General features: G+C 39.9%; 1 protein-coding gene across 3 annotated transcripts in view; it reads left to right on the forward strand.

Annotated features, from left to right (window-relative positions):
• OTUD7A (OTU deubiquitinase 7A) overlaps positions 1 to 14,326 on the forward strand; it is a 380,270-nt gene that overhangs the window by 139,860 nt on the left and 226,084 nt on the right. The gene's annotated exons all lie outside the window — the stretch shown is intronic.

Here is a 14,326-nt window from a genome sequence, read left to right on the forward strand (position 1 = left end):
GGGGCCTGGAGTCCATTTCAACCCCATGCCTGTGTACCAGTCAGGAATGACTTTTCTATAACAGTACAATGTGTCTACCCATAAAGAAAATGACCATAGGATATTGGCCATGGAGTGAGAGAGAGCCTAAGAGAATGATCTGTTTTTTGATACAATTTTAATATCAAAGAATAAATTTCAGGGAAGATAGGAGGAGAGAGCCTGCCCTTCCCTGTGCTTTCCCTGGCCTGGTTCACCTCCTCATCTCTGGGATTCTGCTCCCCCCAAAACTAGAGCATGTTCAAGAAAGGGTTACAGGAGGGGAAATGTCTGTGTCTATATGATTATGTGCTTATGTATTTTTTCATTGGGAATAATTTATCTTACTCTTCCTTATATACATTTTGTTGTTTAGGGCAGATTTAGGTACATAGCAAAATTGAGAACAAAGTATAGATCGTTCTTGCACCCTCTGCCCTCTCCCACACACATAGCATCCTGCATTATCAACATCCCCCACCAGATTGGTGCATTTGTTACAATTATGAACATTTGTTGTCACATCGTAATCTATCATTTACATTAGAGTTCACTCTTGGTGTTGCTGTTCATTCTACGCATTGGAACAAATGTGTAATGATATGTATCCACCATTATGGTATCAATCGTAAAAATCCTCTGAGCTCTGTGTGTTGATCCTTTCTCCCCCAGCCCTACTCCTGGCAACTGATCTTTTTACTGTCTCCATAGTTTTGGCTTTTCCAGAATGCTGCATAGTTAGAAGCATACAGTGTGTAGCCTTTTCAGATTGGCTTCTTTTACTTAGCAATATGCATTTAAAGTTTTCTCCATGTCTTTTAGTAGTTTTATAGCTCATTTCTTTTTAGCTCTGAATAATATTCCATTGTCTAAATGTACCACAGTTTATTTATCCATTCACCTACTGAAGGCTGTCTTGGTTGCTTCCAAGTTTTGTCAGTTATGAATAAACTGCTATAAACATCTCTGCTTATCTTGCTTCTTTAAAATGCAAAATCAGAACACATCCCCAACTTCTGAATATGGAAAAACTCTGTAGATGTAATGTAAAAATGTAAAAAGGGATCTCCCTCGGAAAAGGATAAAAAGGGTGTGTGATCTAACTGCATTTGGCTAAAACATCAAATAGTAATGATATTTTTAAAAAGATTTATTTATTTATTTATTTGAAAGAGAGGACAGTGGGAGTAGGGCAAAGGGAGAGAGAGAATCCTCAAGTAGACTCTCTAGTAAGCACAGAGCCTGATACAGGGCTCAATCCCAGGACCCTGAGATCATGACCCTGAGCTAAAATTAAGAGCCAGTCACTAAACTTAGCTCAAAAAGGAAAATCATTAAAGGGCCACACTCAGTAAGCACCTATCCTAATCTGCTGTTCTGAGCACTCAGTGAACTCCCATCTAGGTGTCCCTCAAATAGTAACGATATTTAAACTGTTCAGTTGATTTCTGGGGCTTGCATCATAGCTTGACCAAATGATGCCACATTATGCTATTCCAATAGCTTGATGTCACACACCTGCTTAAAATCTTAGGTTGTAGAGAAAATTTCAACCATTGGGAAAAAAGGGAATCCTAGATCCATCCTAAGCATATTTTATATTTATATTTATGTATTTTATTTTTTCCTTTGACACTTCAGCAGCTTTGATCAAGGAGCCTCTTAATTCTTGTCCATTGCAGAAAACATCACATGACAGAGCTTGACCAGGTGTTTAAAAATTAGAAATTTGTTTTATAGTTTTGGAGACTGGGAGTTTGAGATCAGGGTGCATGGTCAGGTTCTGGTGAGAGTTAATTTCCTGGTTTGGAGATTCCACCTTCTTGCTGTGTCCTCTCATGGTGGACAGAGCTCATGAGGCCCCTGCCTCCTAAGATCATGAGGCCATTAGGATATCAACATGTGAGTTTTGGGAGGGCACAAAGATTTAGCCCAAGCAGAGATTGTTAGTATTATGGGGGAGTAAAGGAAAAATAAAGCATACATGAGACCTGGTGAAAGAAGTAAGGGTGGAAGACAACCAGCAGAGGGCTGAGGAATGTGCGAAGAAAGGGGGAAGGAATATAGAGCAGATGTGGATGGAAGGCTGTAACTGGAAGCATGGTTTATAAGAGCTGTGCTTCTGGGAGGGTGCTCAGGATCACAATCCTGGGGGAAGCAGATGAGCAGGGCTTCTATCAGGAATGTGAGCAAGATAGGATTAAGGGTACAGAAAATGGGAGATTAAAGTCTGAAAGTGGAGAATGAAAATAAGACCCAATTTTAGCTGCACTTATTTTTGTTTGCTTGCTTCTCCAGGTGCCACATGGAATGTTCTTGGAGGTAAACTAGGTGTCGGATCTGTTGCATTATTTTAGCTCGAAAAAGGAAAATCATTAAAGGGCCACACTCAGTAAGCACCTATCCTAACCCACTGTTCTGAACACTCAATGAACTGCCTTCCTGGGTAGTCTGAATCCAAGCTTCTCTGTCACATGACTCACAGTGACTGTAACCAATTGTTGCTGACTTCAGTGAGTTATCTCCTCTTTCTCTTGACAGTCAATGTCAGAGCTGTGACATAAGCCAGGCCCAGCAGTCCATATGTCTTGCTGAACTAAGGGCCATCAGGGCTACAAAGTTCAGTTATCTATTTATGTGATAAACAGATATGTTAGTGCTTACTTGGCATTTTCTAGGTGTCTCTGTGCTAAGCATTGTGCCAGCTGCAGGGTTCCCAATGGAGATTAACAGACGTGGCTCAACTCTTCCAGGAGCTTCCAGTGAAATGAAGTATAAAGATACTAACACACACATACATGCACCTTGTAGCAATGTGAAGCACAGTAAAGAGAAAAGTATGTTCTATGAAAAAAAACACATAGGACTTAATTTAGGTAATTGTCAGGGGAAATCTTTTAGCTAGTGACATAGGACCTGAAGGATGTGTATGAGTCATTACAGGAAGGCTGGCAAGCAAGGAGGAAGAGTACTCAGAGAGGTTGAGTTCCTCAGGAGGAAGAGTACTCAGAGAAAAGAAAGGTGGGGATGGGGAGAAACATAATGGATGAAGGACAGTAGTGCAGAATGAGATGGAGAGGGAGGCAGGGCTAGAACACAAGTGGACCTAGGTTATGGAGGGGAGCTTCTGTTTTTATTTTATAGGTAAAATTCTACTTTAGAATTTAAGGTGAGGGAAATGCATGATCCAATTTAAAAGGTCATGAAGGTTGCTATGTAGAGAATGGATTGGGGTGGGAAGCAAGAGCAGAAGCAGGAGATCATCCCAGCTGTTCTGTGCTGGGTCCCTGGGGCAGATGGGTAGAAATTAGGAAGGAAATAAGCAGATGGATTTAAGGTCATTTGAAGGTAGAAATCCCATCATTAAATTGTAGACTTTACATGAGTTATGGATTAACAACTTCACTGATTGTGGAGAAAGAGGACCAAAAATGCTTCCAGCATCCTGGCTTGATCAACTTAAATAGTTGGGAAAAACCCTTCACAAATGAGGGGAAAAAATGGAGGAGAGGCCAATCCAATGAGGAGAGTGGAATCTGTTTATGGTCTCATTATGTTTGAGGTAACTGAGATATTCAAGTGAGATGTCACATAGGTGGTCAGATCCACAAGACTGAAGTGAAATTCAGAAGATAGTTCAGGGCTGGAAATATAAATTTGGGGATTGTTGGCATTTGGATGGTATTTCAAGACATGGGTGCTGACAACATCTATGGAGAAAGTGTGAGCAAGAGCTCAGAGTGGGGCTCCAAGGATGTGTCATTTACAGGTCAGAGATCTGTGGAAGAGCCAGCAAAGATCGAGAAGGAGAGGCTGAGAATTATTAGGAAATCAAAAGAGCTAGTGTTATGGAGACAATAAGGGAGAATATTCAAGGAAAGTTTCATCAAAGGTATTGAGCACTACACACAGATCTAATAAAATGAGGAATGAAAAGCCCATGGGATTAGAAATGTGCCCAACCTGTGGGTCTTAGCAAGAACAGTCTTGGAGGAATGGCCCTAACTGAAGCCACTTGGCATCAGATTGGGAAATGAATGAGAGATATAAGATCCATATTGAATGGAAGGTCTGTAACCAAGGCAAGTGGAAAAAAAGAATAAGGAGAGTAGATTATCTAGTAGTTATCAAAGTTTCAAATTAATAGTGACTATAAGTATATGGTATTCATGTGTGGGACAGGCACCACAGAACTGGAGAGCCTAAAAATGGACTTATGTGTATGCAGGAGCTTACAAAACAGAGGCAGCCCTACAGAGCAGATGGAGTTCTCTTGTGGGAGTATGGGAAAAGTAGAAATATGAGGGTGGGGTGGAGGGATGAACCCACCAAGAGTATGGAATACCTTGATGGGAGATTATAGATGGTCAAGATATTGTGCTAAAGGTGAGGAAATGATGGACTTCAGACCTAATAGGGAAGCAGGCAAGCACTTGGAGCTAGCATGGTATTCCTGGAGGCTGCCCAAGATGGCATGGCCCCGACACACAGCCTCCCATCTCCATGACAGTTGACCTCACCATTCTGATTACGAGTCAAAATAAGCTTGATGGGCAAGTGGAGATTTCAGACCTTTCCCATGTCTCTTGATATAATGTACTGAGGCAGGCAAGTGTGTTTTTCTGTGTCTGTTGCCATTTTTTATCTTGGATTTAGGCAGTTTTTCCCAGAAAATGGTTCCCACTGCAAAGTGTTAACAAAGAGAGCCTTGACCTGCCACCATCAGCTCTCACATTCCTATCTCCTCCATATTTGCTCTTGGCTGGTGGGTACCCTGACTCATTGCAACTACTGGGACTGCCAGTGATGTTTCCTGGTAACTTAGGGGTCTTCCATGAGCAGTGCCCTCAAGAGCATATTCCTTGATGGATATATGTCTTAGGAAAGTGGCTGGTTTCAGTTTTCACTTGCTTCCCAACTGTGATTGTTGAAGAAGGTTAATAATAATGTATGATAACATCGTTTTCAATTTTTGCATTTTCTGTTTAATATAATCTACCTTTATTTTTTCCTTTTTTCCTTTTTTTTCTAATTACACTGTACAGGTTATTATTTTTGATTATTACATTTGTTCTAGCCTTGCTACTTATGTAAGGAAAGAAAATATAAACACTTTTTTTCAGTGTGTGTGTGTGTGTGTGTGTGTGTGTGTGTGTTAACATTTTCAAAGGTCTTTTTTATATTAGGCAATATTGGTCCATTTAAGAGTAAAATTCAGGAGACAAGGACAATGCTTTTTTTCAGTTTTAAGAATCCAGGCTAATGCAAGTACCATGCAGGAGTGAAGTGTGGTGTCCTGGAGAGGTGTTAAATTGGAGAATTTTAAATTTGGAAGACACTGGTGCACAAATGATATTTCAGGAGACAAGATTACCGAGGAGAAGAGTGCGGATAGAGAAGAAAAAGGAGCTCAAGATGGGAAAAAAAAAAAAAAAAGTTTCTAGCCCAAGGGGTGTGGACTGAGCTAAATGAGATTATAAATCTGAAAATCATCAGTATAGAGATACTTGAAGCCCTGGAAATGAATGGAAATACTTAGTATATCAATTAACTAAGTTAGGTACAGTAACAAACAGCCCCCAAATCTCAGAGGCTTTACCCACAGAGGTTTATTTTCAAGCTTACTGCATGTCACTCTCATGCAGGCTGACAAACCAGCTGCCATCTGGAATGTCACCAGACTTGGTGGCAGGGAGGAAGGGAAGGACTACAGAATTGAGGCCCAGCAATGATATATATTGATTCAGAATTACATACATCACCTCACCTCATGTTTCATTGGCCAAGGAAGTTTTATATGTATATCTTCCATGAATAGCCTTAGGGAAGCCAGGAAGTACAATTCTTCTGAGTGCCCAGAAGCAGAAGAAACTCAGATATTAGTGAATAGGTTTTTTTTAATTGGAATTCAATTTGCCAACATATAGCATAACACCCAGTGCTCATCCCGTCAAGTGCCCCCCTCAGTGCCCATCACCCAGTCACCCCAACCCCCCACCCACTTCCCTTTCCACTATCCCTTGTTCATTTCCCAGAGTTAGGAGTCTCTCATGTTCTGTCATCCACAGTGATATTTTCACTCATTTTCTCTCCTTTCCCCTTTATTCCCTATTAGTGAACAGTTTTAATGTCCACCACAGCCACCTTTCTGGTCACCAAATATTTAATTCAGTTTTTTCACACAAATATCAAATGTAGTTGCACCCCATGAGAGACAACTCTAATGTCTCATTAACTTCAAAGTCAGGGGTTTTTGTTTTTAATTTTTGCATTTGCATAATTAATTAATGTAAAATACGTATAATTTTTCAGCATCGCAAACAGAAATCTACATGATGTCCATCCAGTAGTTGCTTTGTAAGATCCAGATACTGCTTCTCTTACTCTGAAGACCAGTGGACTAAAAAGACAAATTAGCTGGCACGCTGCAACCCCTGCACACACACACAATCACATAACTGCACATAATATACACACATACAACCACATGTATCACATTAAACCACATACATACACACACCTCCCCACACTCCTCATGCATAGTGGTGGAAGAGAAGAGCAACCACTGTGACCACTCCTAAAATGAGGGGAAGATGGCAGTCACTGGCCATAGAAATTCTAGATTTCCACTGGGCACAGGCTGTGAAGACCCCTTACCTGGTCCCAGTGCTTCCCAGTTATGCCATCTCCTATTCTCCTGGTGTTTGCTCCTCCTTTTTTTGAGAAGACAACATTGAAAATTATGGCCTCCTTGGGGTTGGCAGCTGTGTATGGATCAGCCTTAGAACAACCATAATCCATAGAATATTTCTTCAGGGAAAGTCAGTCACTCCATTCCCTTTGGTCTTATGGATGGTCGATGTTGCCATCCGTGTCCCTGTCTTATGACTGTAGAAGATACTATCTTAGGTGTTCACAGGTAACCACCTACCTTAGCTTCTACATGAGTTCTCATTCTGTGAGCAACAGAAACTGAATCTCAGTTCCTTAAAGCCCTCATCTGCCCCATTAAACTCCTACCACCCACTCTTTGTTTTAGGATTGCATCAAAAGCATATTTAGCATATTTAGTATATGATAACTGTGGTATTTTAAATCAGTGATGAAAAGGTCGACCATGTAGCTACATGTAGTAAAACTTAGTTACCCATATGGAAGCAATTCACAACCTAAATCTCTTATACCTACAAATGTTCATTCCAGATGTATTAAGGTATGAGTATTTGGGAGGGAAACACTGCAAGAACAATTAAAAAGAAATCTCAGAGAATAGCCCTTATATTGGGGGAAGGGCTTTCTAAGCAAGCCAAAAAATTTACAAATATAGAAGAGAAACAATGTGGATTTTATTTAATTAAATTTTCTACTTTCATGGGTGAAAGTGATCATAAAAAGAGGAAAAGATAAGCAACCAATGATGAGAAATTAATTTTAAATTTATTAATTTTTATTAATTTTTTATTATTTTATTATTTTGATATTTTTATTATATATTTGTTTATTTAAAATAAAAATTTAATATCCATAATACACAAAGAGTGCCTCAAATCAATAAGAAAAATAAATCAGTAAAAGATATATACAGGCAGTTCACAGAAGAAATAAAAATGGCCTGTGAACAAGTGAAAAGTGTATCAATCTGTGAGTAATCAGAAAAGTGAAATTAAAAAAAAACTAGGAGGTACCACATTTCATTCACCTAGTTGGCAAATATCTAAAAGATTGAAGATGCCCAGTCTTGACAAGGGTGTGGGAGACAGACACTCACATGGTTCGTGGGTGGTGGTATATAAGTTGGCATATGATTTTTTTTTTTAATTTTAGTGAAGTTTACCTTTTCCAGTTTTTGTGAGGTATAATTGACATATAACATTGTATAAAGCATTTGCTGTATGTATATATTGTGAAATGATGACCATAGTAAATTTAATTAACACCCATCACCTCACACAGTTAAATATTCTTTTTCCATGTGATTCACAAAGGACCATGTGCAAGTGTCTATCTAATTTAACCTCTAATTCCATTTTAACAACCACGTCTACTTTAAGGAATCTTTCCTACAGCCATTTCTGCCTATGCAGGCCAAGATACCCGAACAGGGGTCCCCGTTTCACTCTTGTTTTCTAATAAGACAAAGCCCAAGGCAAGGAAAGAGCTCAGTGAATCAGGTACATTTACACAGTGGAAAGTTATGTGGCCAGCAGGTAGGCAACGAATTAGCTCTGTCTGCTGGCATAGGAAAACAGCCATGGTTATGAGAAACAAGCCGCCCAAGACTATATAACATGATCTTAATTATATTCTTGATATGTTAATTATATGCTTGTAAAGGAAAGATTCAGAAGGACGTAGGACCCAGATTTCTTTCTGCAAGGCTGATCACTGAGCTGAAGTTCCCAGACACCCCGCCATGATGTCATACAAGTGAAGGGCAGAGTGTAGATTCAGGTGGTGGTCAGTTGTGTCCTCAGTAACACTGGTACTGCCATCAAAGGTAAATTGTGCTGTGCAGGCCAACCTGAGGGATCTGAGAGGAGAAGGCAGCTGACCTGGCCTCCTGGCCTCCCCCAGCTGCTCCAGCCTCTGATGCTTTGGTCATCTTGGCCTCCTGGTCCTTGCTTCCTTGCCTGCTTTCCCCCCTCACCGGCCTGCCTTCCATGGTTAGATTCACTGTCCCATTAAGATAAGCCAGCTCCCTCTTTAACAGCACTAAAGAACTTCTCAGGGACAATGACAGGCAGCATCTTTTCCTTCTCTCTTCTCATCTATGCTGCTGTCAAGGAGAGCTAGGGGCTGGAGTCACAGCTGCCAGGACAGTCAGATCAGAAATCCAGAGCATCATAAACAACAGCCAGCTAAAGCCCTGGATCCTTCGTGTGTGGTCCTGTCCCTAGGATGTAATTTTATGTTGCCTGGACCTGTTATGTCATCGGTAAGGTCAGGAGTGGAAAAGTGGAACTGGGGTCCTTTTAACCAGACCATCCTGTAGCCCCCACATGGCTCCTCAGCAACCCAACACCCACAGCTGCTGGCTGACTTTGCATGGGCTCCTTAGAGGTTTCCTCTACCATCAGGGGTGGACCGTGGCTTAGGAACATTTTTACTTTGTGCCCTCACATAGTTTTTTACACACATAATTGTGTGTGTGTAATTTAGGTGATTAAATAAAAATTAACCACAGGGAATAGTAACAAATTTGTTCCCCATAGTATGTCTGGGCTAAATACCCAGAGTCCATGCAAGGAAGGATGAGGTTGCACCCTCAGGTTGAGGCCAGCCATTTTGCTCTGCCAACTGTTTACACACCCAGATCCTAATCTCTTCTTCTTCAATTATGTATTAATTCACTCAGTCAACATATTTTTATTGAGCATATACTTCAAGTCACATGTGAGGAATCTGATGAGAGATACACCAGCCATGACCTGAGGTTTGATGTGGAGGCTGATGTGCAGAGCATTTGCCTTTACTTCTGTATCAAAGGCAAGCTGTTGCTTGGCTTCTCTGTGGGAGAGTCACATGATTTTTTCAATATCCTTCATTAATTTAATATAAAATTTAGCTTTATGGGCAGAAAAAGGAAACCAAATAATGGTCACATTGATTTATAAATCATTACCTTACTTTGTGTTAGACAAAATTCTTAGTGTCTTTCACAAATAATAAGGGAGAAAATGAGTAGTAAGGTTTTTTTACTTGATTTTCAACTTTTGTTATTGAGAAATTCTTTCAGAGGCTAACTGTGGGTGAAGATTGTGCCCTGAGGGAGGAGAGCTCAAATGGAATATTGATATAGAAAAGAATAGGAACATGAAAGTGGAGGAAATTACCTGTGGCCACTTATTTTGACAATATAGGACAAATGTGGCTGCCCAAAGGCTCTGTGCTCTTACAAAGTTAGCATTTGAAACAGCATTGACTTTGCCTTCACTTAAACTTAAGGATATTCTAATACTTTCTCCCCCCATTGTAAAAACATCTACTAAAACAGTCTAATGCTATACTGTTACACCCTGATTATCTCAAGATACAGAAATGGTGACTTTATTGGATGTGACACAGAAGGAAGTTACTGAAACAGTCTGTAAAACATGGGTGAATCATGCAACACCTGTCTGGTAGTGTCTTGTGAGTAACTTTAAACTCCTCCACAATCTTTCTCTTTTTAGAATATTTTAATTATTTATCATTAATATGAACATATACGTTACCATTAGGCCTTTACAGGGATCAGCCACAAACTCTGCAATACAAAATGTATTAGTATTTAAGGTCAAATTAAAAAAAAAAAAAAGGACAGTTGGGTCTGTCTGATTGTCTCTAACAGGATGCTATTGGATTTCTTTTGCTTAGAGATGAGCAGTTCCTTGACAGATTTTCAACCTGATTTTAGAGTGAAGAGCAGCCTAAGTCTACTTATTTTTCCTCTTAGATAGAAATCACAGCATAGATTTCCCACAGAATGCTACACTAGATATCCTGAAAACTCTTTCTCTAACTAGAAAAGCAGAAAGAAGTTAGAAACATCTTTGCAGATATAGAACACAATGCATTTCAATTTAATTTTTTAAGTATGTATTATATGCCTATTTTGGGCCAGGGACTGTATATTTATTAGTGTATAGACCAAAAGAACTCCATGTCCTCATGGAAATTATGTTCTAATGGGGGAAATGGACAAAAAATACATATGTGTAATGTATAAATTGTGAGTGATCAATGCAGAGAACAGAGATATGAAGCAGTGAAGACCTCACAGGGGGGAATTAGCATTTAGACAAAAGGGTCTAGGGAGCCCTCCCCGGAGGTGATTTTAAGGAAGATCTGGAGCAAGAGAGGAGGGAGATGGGGGCAGGAGAGGGATGTCTGTCCCAGGAAGAAGAAACATCCAGGACGAGTAAGGCTGGTGGGGAGAGATGAGGAGAAAGCAGATGGGATCAGAGGGGAATCAAGCACAATGTCATCAGAAGCATTATCAGGCCTTACTTATAGGACTTCGGCTTTTTCTCTAAGTAAGATGGGACATCATTGGAGGGTCTTAAGCAGGGGGACTTGATCCAACTTGTAGTTATCAAAGTCCCTGTGACTGCTGTTTTGAAACTAGAAGTCAGCCTTTCTGAGCAGGGAGACTAGGGAGAAGATGGTTGCAATAAATAATGTAGATGAGAAAAGATGAGGATAGAGGCAGGGGGATCGGTGAGAAGAAGGCAGATAAGTGTTCAAATTGTTTTTAGAACCCAACAGGACTTGTCAGATGGCCAGATGTGGAGTGGGAAAGAAAAAGTTCACACTGACTCCTACAGTTTTTGGCCAAAAGAAAGGGAAACCTGGGGTTGCCCTGAACAGAGACAGGACAGAGACAGGAAGATTCCAGGAGGGTTGATTTGGAAAGATATCAGACTCTCTGAAGCTGAGTGTAGGATGTGTTTCTTTGAAATGTATGTTACTCATCCAAGTTATTAAGGAAGGGAAAATCCTGGGACCAAAACTGAAGAAGAAATTTAAAACATCATGCCCCAAGTCTCAGCATATGAAGTAATGAATGCAAATCATAGAGAGAGACTAATCTGGCTTTCTAAGTAACTTCAAATGACAGGAAAAAATTTAGCAAGGATATGGAAGATTTCAACAACAAAGTTATGAGACTTAATCTAATATACAGAACCCTGTAGAATTACAGGTTGTGTAGAATAAAAGGATTTCCACTATTGTTTTGTTTTGCCCTAGTCACTTACTCAGCAGACATTTATTTATTGAGCACCTCATATGGACCAGTTAGGTTCTTCACAGAGGTAAGAAAGAAATTTAAGTCACAAACCCCACTGCTTAAGCCTACACAAGTGGGCAGGTAGCGAGATCAAAGAGAAGAATGGAGATATTGAAGTCATAGCAAGATTTGAGAAGGGAGGGTAAGAGAAGTTGGGGAAACTGGCTAATAGGAATTATCCAGCAGAGAAATAGGACCATGAGAAGAGAGTCAAAGAAGCATACTGTGTTCATGTAACTGAAGTTTCAGGAAAAAACACATCGTGGACACTGTGACAGTTTGAGCCTCAAACTAATTATAATAGCAATAGGTTACTACTTATTAAATAGGTAAGGATTGAAAGAAAAATGCTTATGTCTATACTAATATAAATAAATGAGTAAATAGGAAGGGGGCAAGGAAAAGCTTTCTCTTATAGTAGAATACCAGTTAATAAGTGTAGAAGAAAGAAAGGAACTAGGAAATCTCTATTTGACAACCACCAAATTTTAATTGTTGTAGGCAAAAATATCACTGAATGCTAAACCAGTGGGGGCAAATTCAATGAGATGTAGAGTATTTACAGTGTCTCCATGCAAGCTAATATTAATTACAAATGAAGATATAGTAACATTATAGGGGAGGAACCAGATAGGCATCCTCTTATGTGAGAGTCCAAAATTGACATCATGAGTGATGAGCCCAAATAGAGCCCAGTAGGCGTCAGGTGTCTCCTGGTGCTTGGGCACACTGGGAGCAGAGCATCACTTCTGTCCTATTCCTGCCAGAAATGTACAATGACTCTAATCATCAGTCATCACAGGACAGATCCAAATGGAGGGACATTCCATACCTAAGTAGGATGTCAAGGTCATGAAATGAAAAGCTGAGAAACTGTTTCAGATTTTTATTTTTTTTTAAACATTTATTTTTTAAGATTTTATTTATTCATGAGAGACACAGAGAGAAAGAGAGACAGAGACACAGGCAGAGGGAGAAGCAGGCTCCATGCAAGGAACCTGATGTGGGACTCGATGTTTCAGATTTTTAAAAACTAGGTTAAACACATACACATGAAGTAAATGTGAGACCCTAGACCAGAAAACAAGTGTTTTGCAACAAAGGACATTGTTGCAACAGTGGGTGAAACTTCAGTAGGGTCTTTAGGTTAGATTCATATGTAGAAGAGATGATAAAATAAATGTAACACTTTAACATTTGGAGTGTTTAGCTGTATTGAGGTAAGTGGGAATTCTTTGTACTATTTTTGCAACTTTTTTGTATGTCTGGATTATTTCAAATGTAAAAAAACTTAAATGAAGTAGAGAACATTAAATCAAAGAAGGCCATTTGCACCCATCACACTGACTTATTTTGCCATCTTCAAAGTTCATAGTTCATGTGAAATGGTGTAGGCACCTGGCGGCCTTCAGAGGGAAGTAACCTGATTAGATTTCTCTGTGTCCATATGTACAGATTTTACAAAGGGCATCACAGGCAACATGCCATTTGGAAACATCTTCATTTTTTAGATAACTTATAATGTCTGAAAATGTTCCACTGAAGTCAGTAAACCAGATTTCCTAACAATGTTCCTCTTTGCTGGGTACTCATGTTGCTTCCTGTGTGTCCTTGAGATACAGTGGTGAAGGTCTTTGAGCACCATCAGAGCGAACCTCCTTTCTTTCCTGTAGGACATTCTCATGGCGTTCTTGCTGGTCCCAGTGTATGCATTTTGCTGGTCTTTGCTCCTTTCTGCCCTGCTTCTTTCTGTGAGGGTTGTGCCCATTCACATTTCATGCACAATTGTATAGTCCATTTTCTTTGATTGCCAGTGCATCTCAACAATGTAATATTCCAGACCACAGAGTGAAGGTGTTAATACAAACTGCATTATTAAAATAATTAAGCAGTATTTTTTTTTAAGATTTATTTATTTACTTGAGAGGGAGAGACAGAGAGAGATACAGAGAGAGCACACAGTGGGAGAGGCAGAGGGAACGGAGACAAGTAGACTCCTCACTGAGTGGGAAGCCTGACACAGGGCTGAATCCAAGAACCTTGAGATCATGACCTGAGCAAAAATCAAGAGTTGGACGCTTAACCAACTGTGCCACCAATCACCCCTAATTAAGCAATATTTTTTAATTAGGTCAGAATGGTTACCAGTAAACCTTTTTTTTTTTTTTTAAGATTCCACCTATTTCAGAGAAAGCATAAAAGCAAGCGAGCATGAGTAGAGGGAGGGGTAGAGGGAGAGGGAGAAGCAGACTCCCTGCCAAGCAGGAAGCCCCACAAGGGGGGCTCAATCCCAGGACCCCAGGATCATGACTAGAGCCAAAGGTAGACTCTTAACCTACTGAGCCACCCACATGCCCCACCAGTAAACCTTTTTAAATGCTTTTCCTTGGGTTGTTTCTTAGGTTTCTGATGAGAAAAAAAAAAAGAAAGAAAGAAAAGAAAAATGATTGGTTTCATTTTCATAACATTTTTTACAATTATATAACTTCCTTACAAACCAGTATGCACTTGCAGTAGTGTGTTTATCTCACTCCATCA

Source organism: Vulpes lagopus, chromosome 4 (genome assembly GCF_018345385.1).
Source record: "Vulpes lagopus strain Blue_001 chromosome 4, ASM1834538v1, whole genome shotgun sequence".
In the NCBI taxonomy this organism is placed as follows: Eukaryota; Metazoa; Chordata; class Mammalia; order Carnivora; family Canidae; genus Vulpes; species Vulpes lagopus.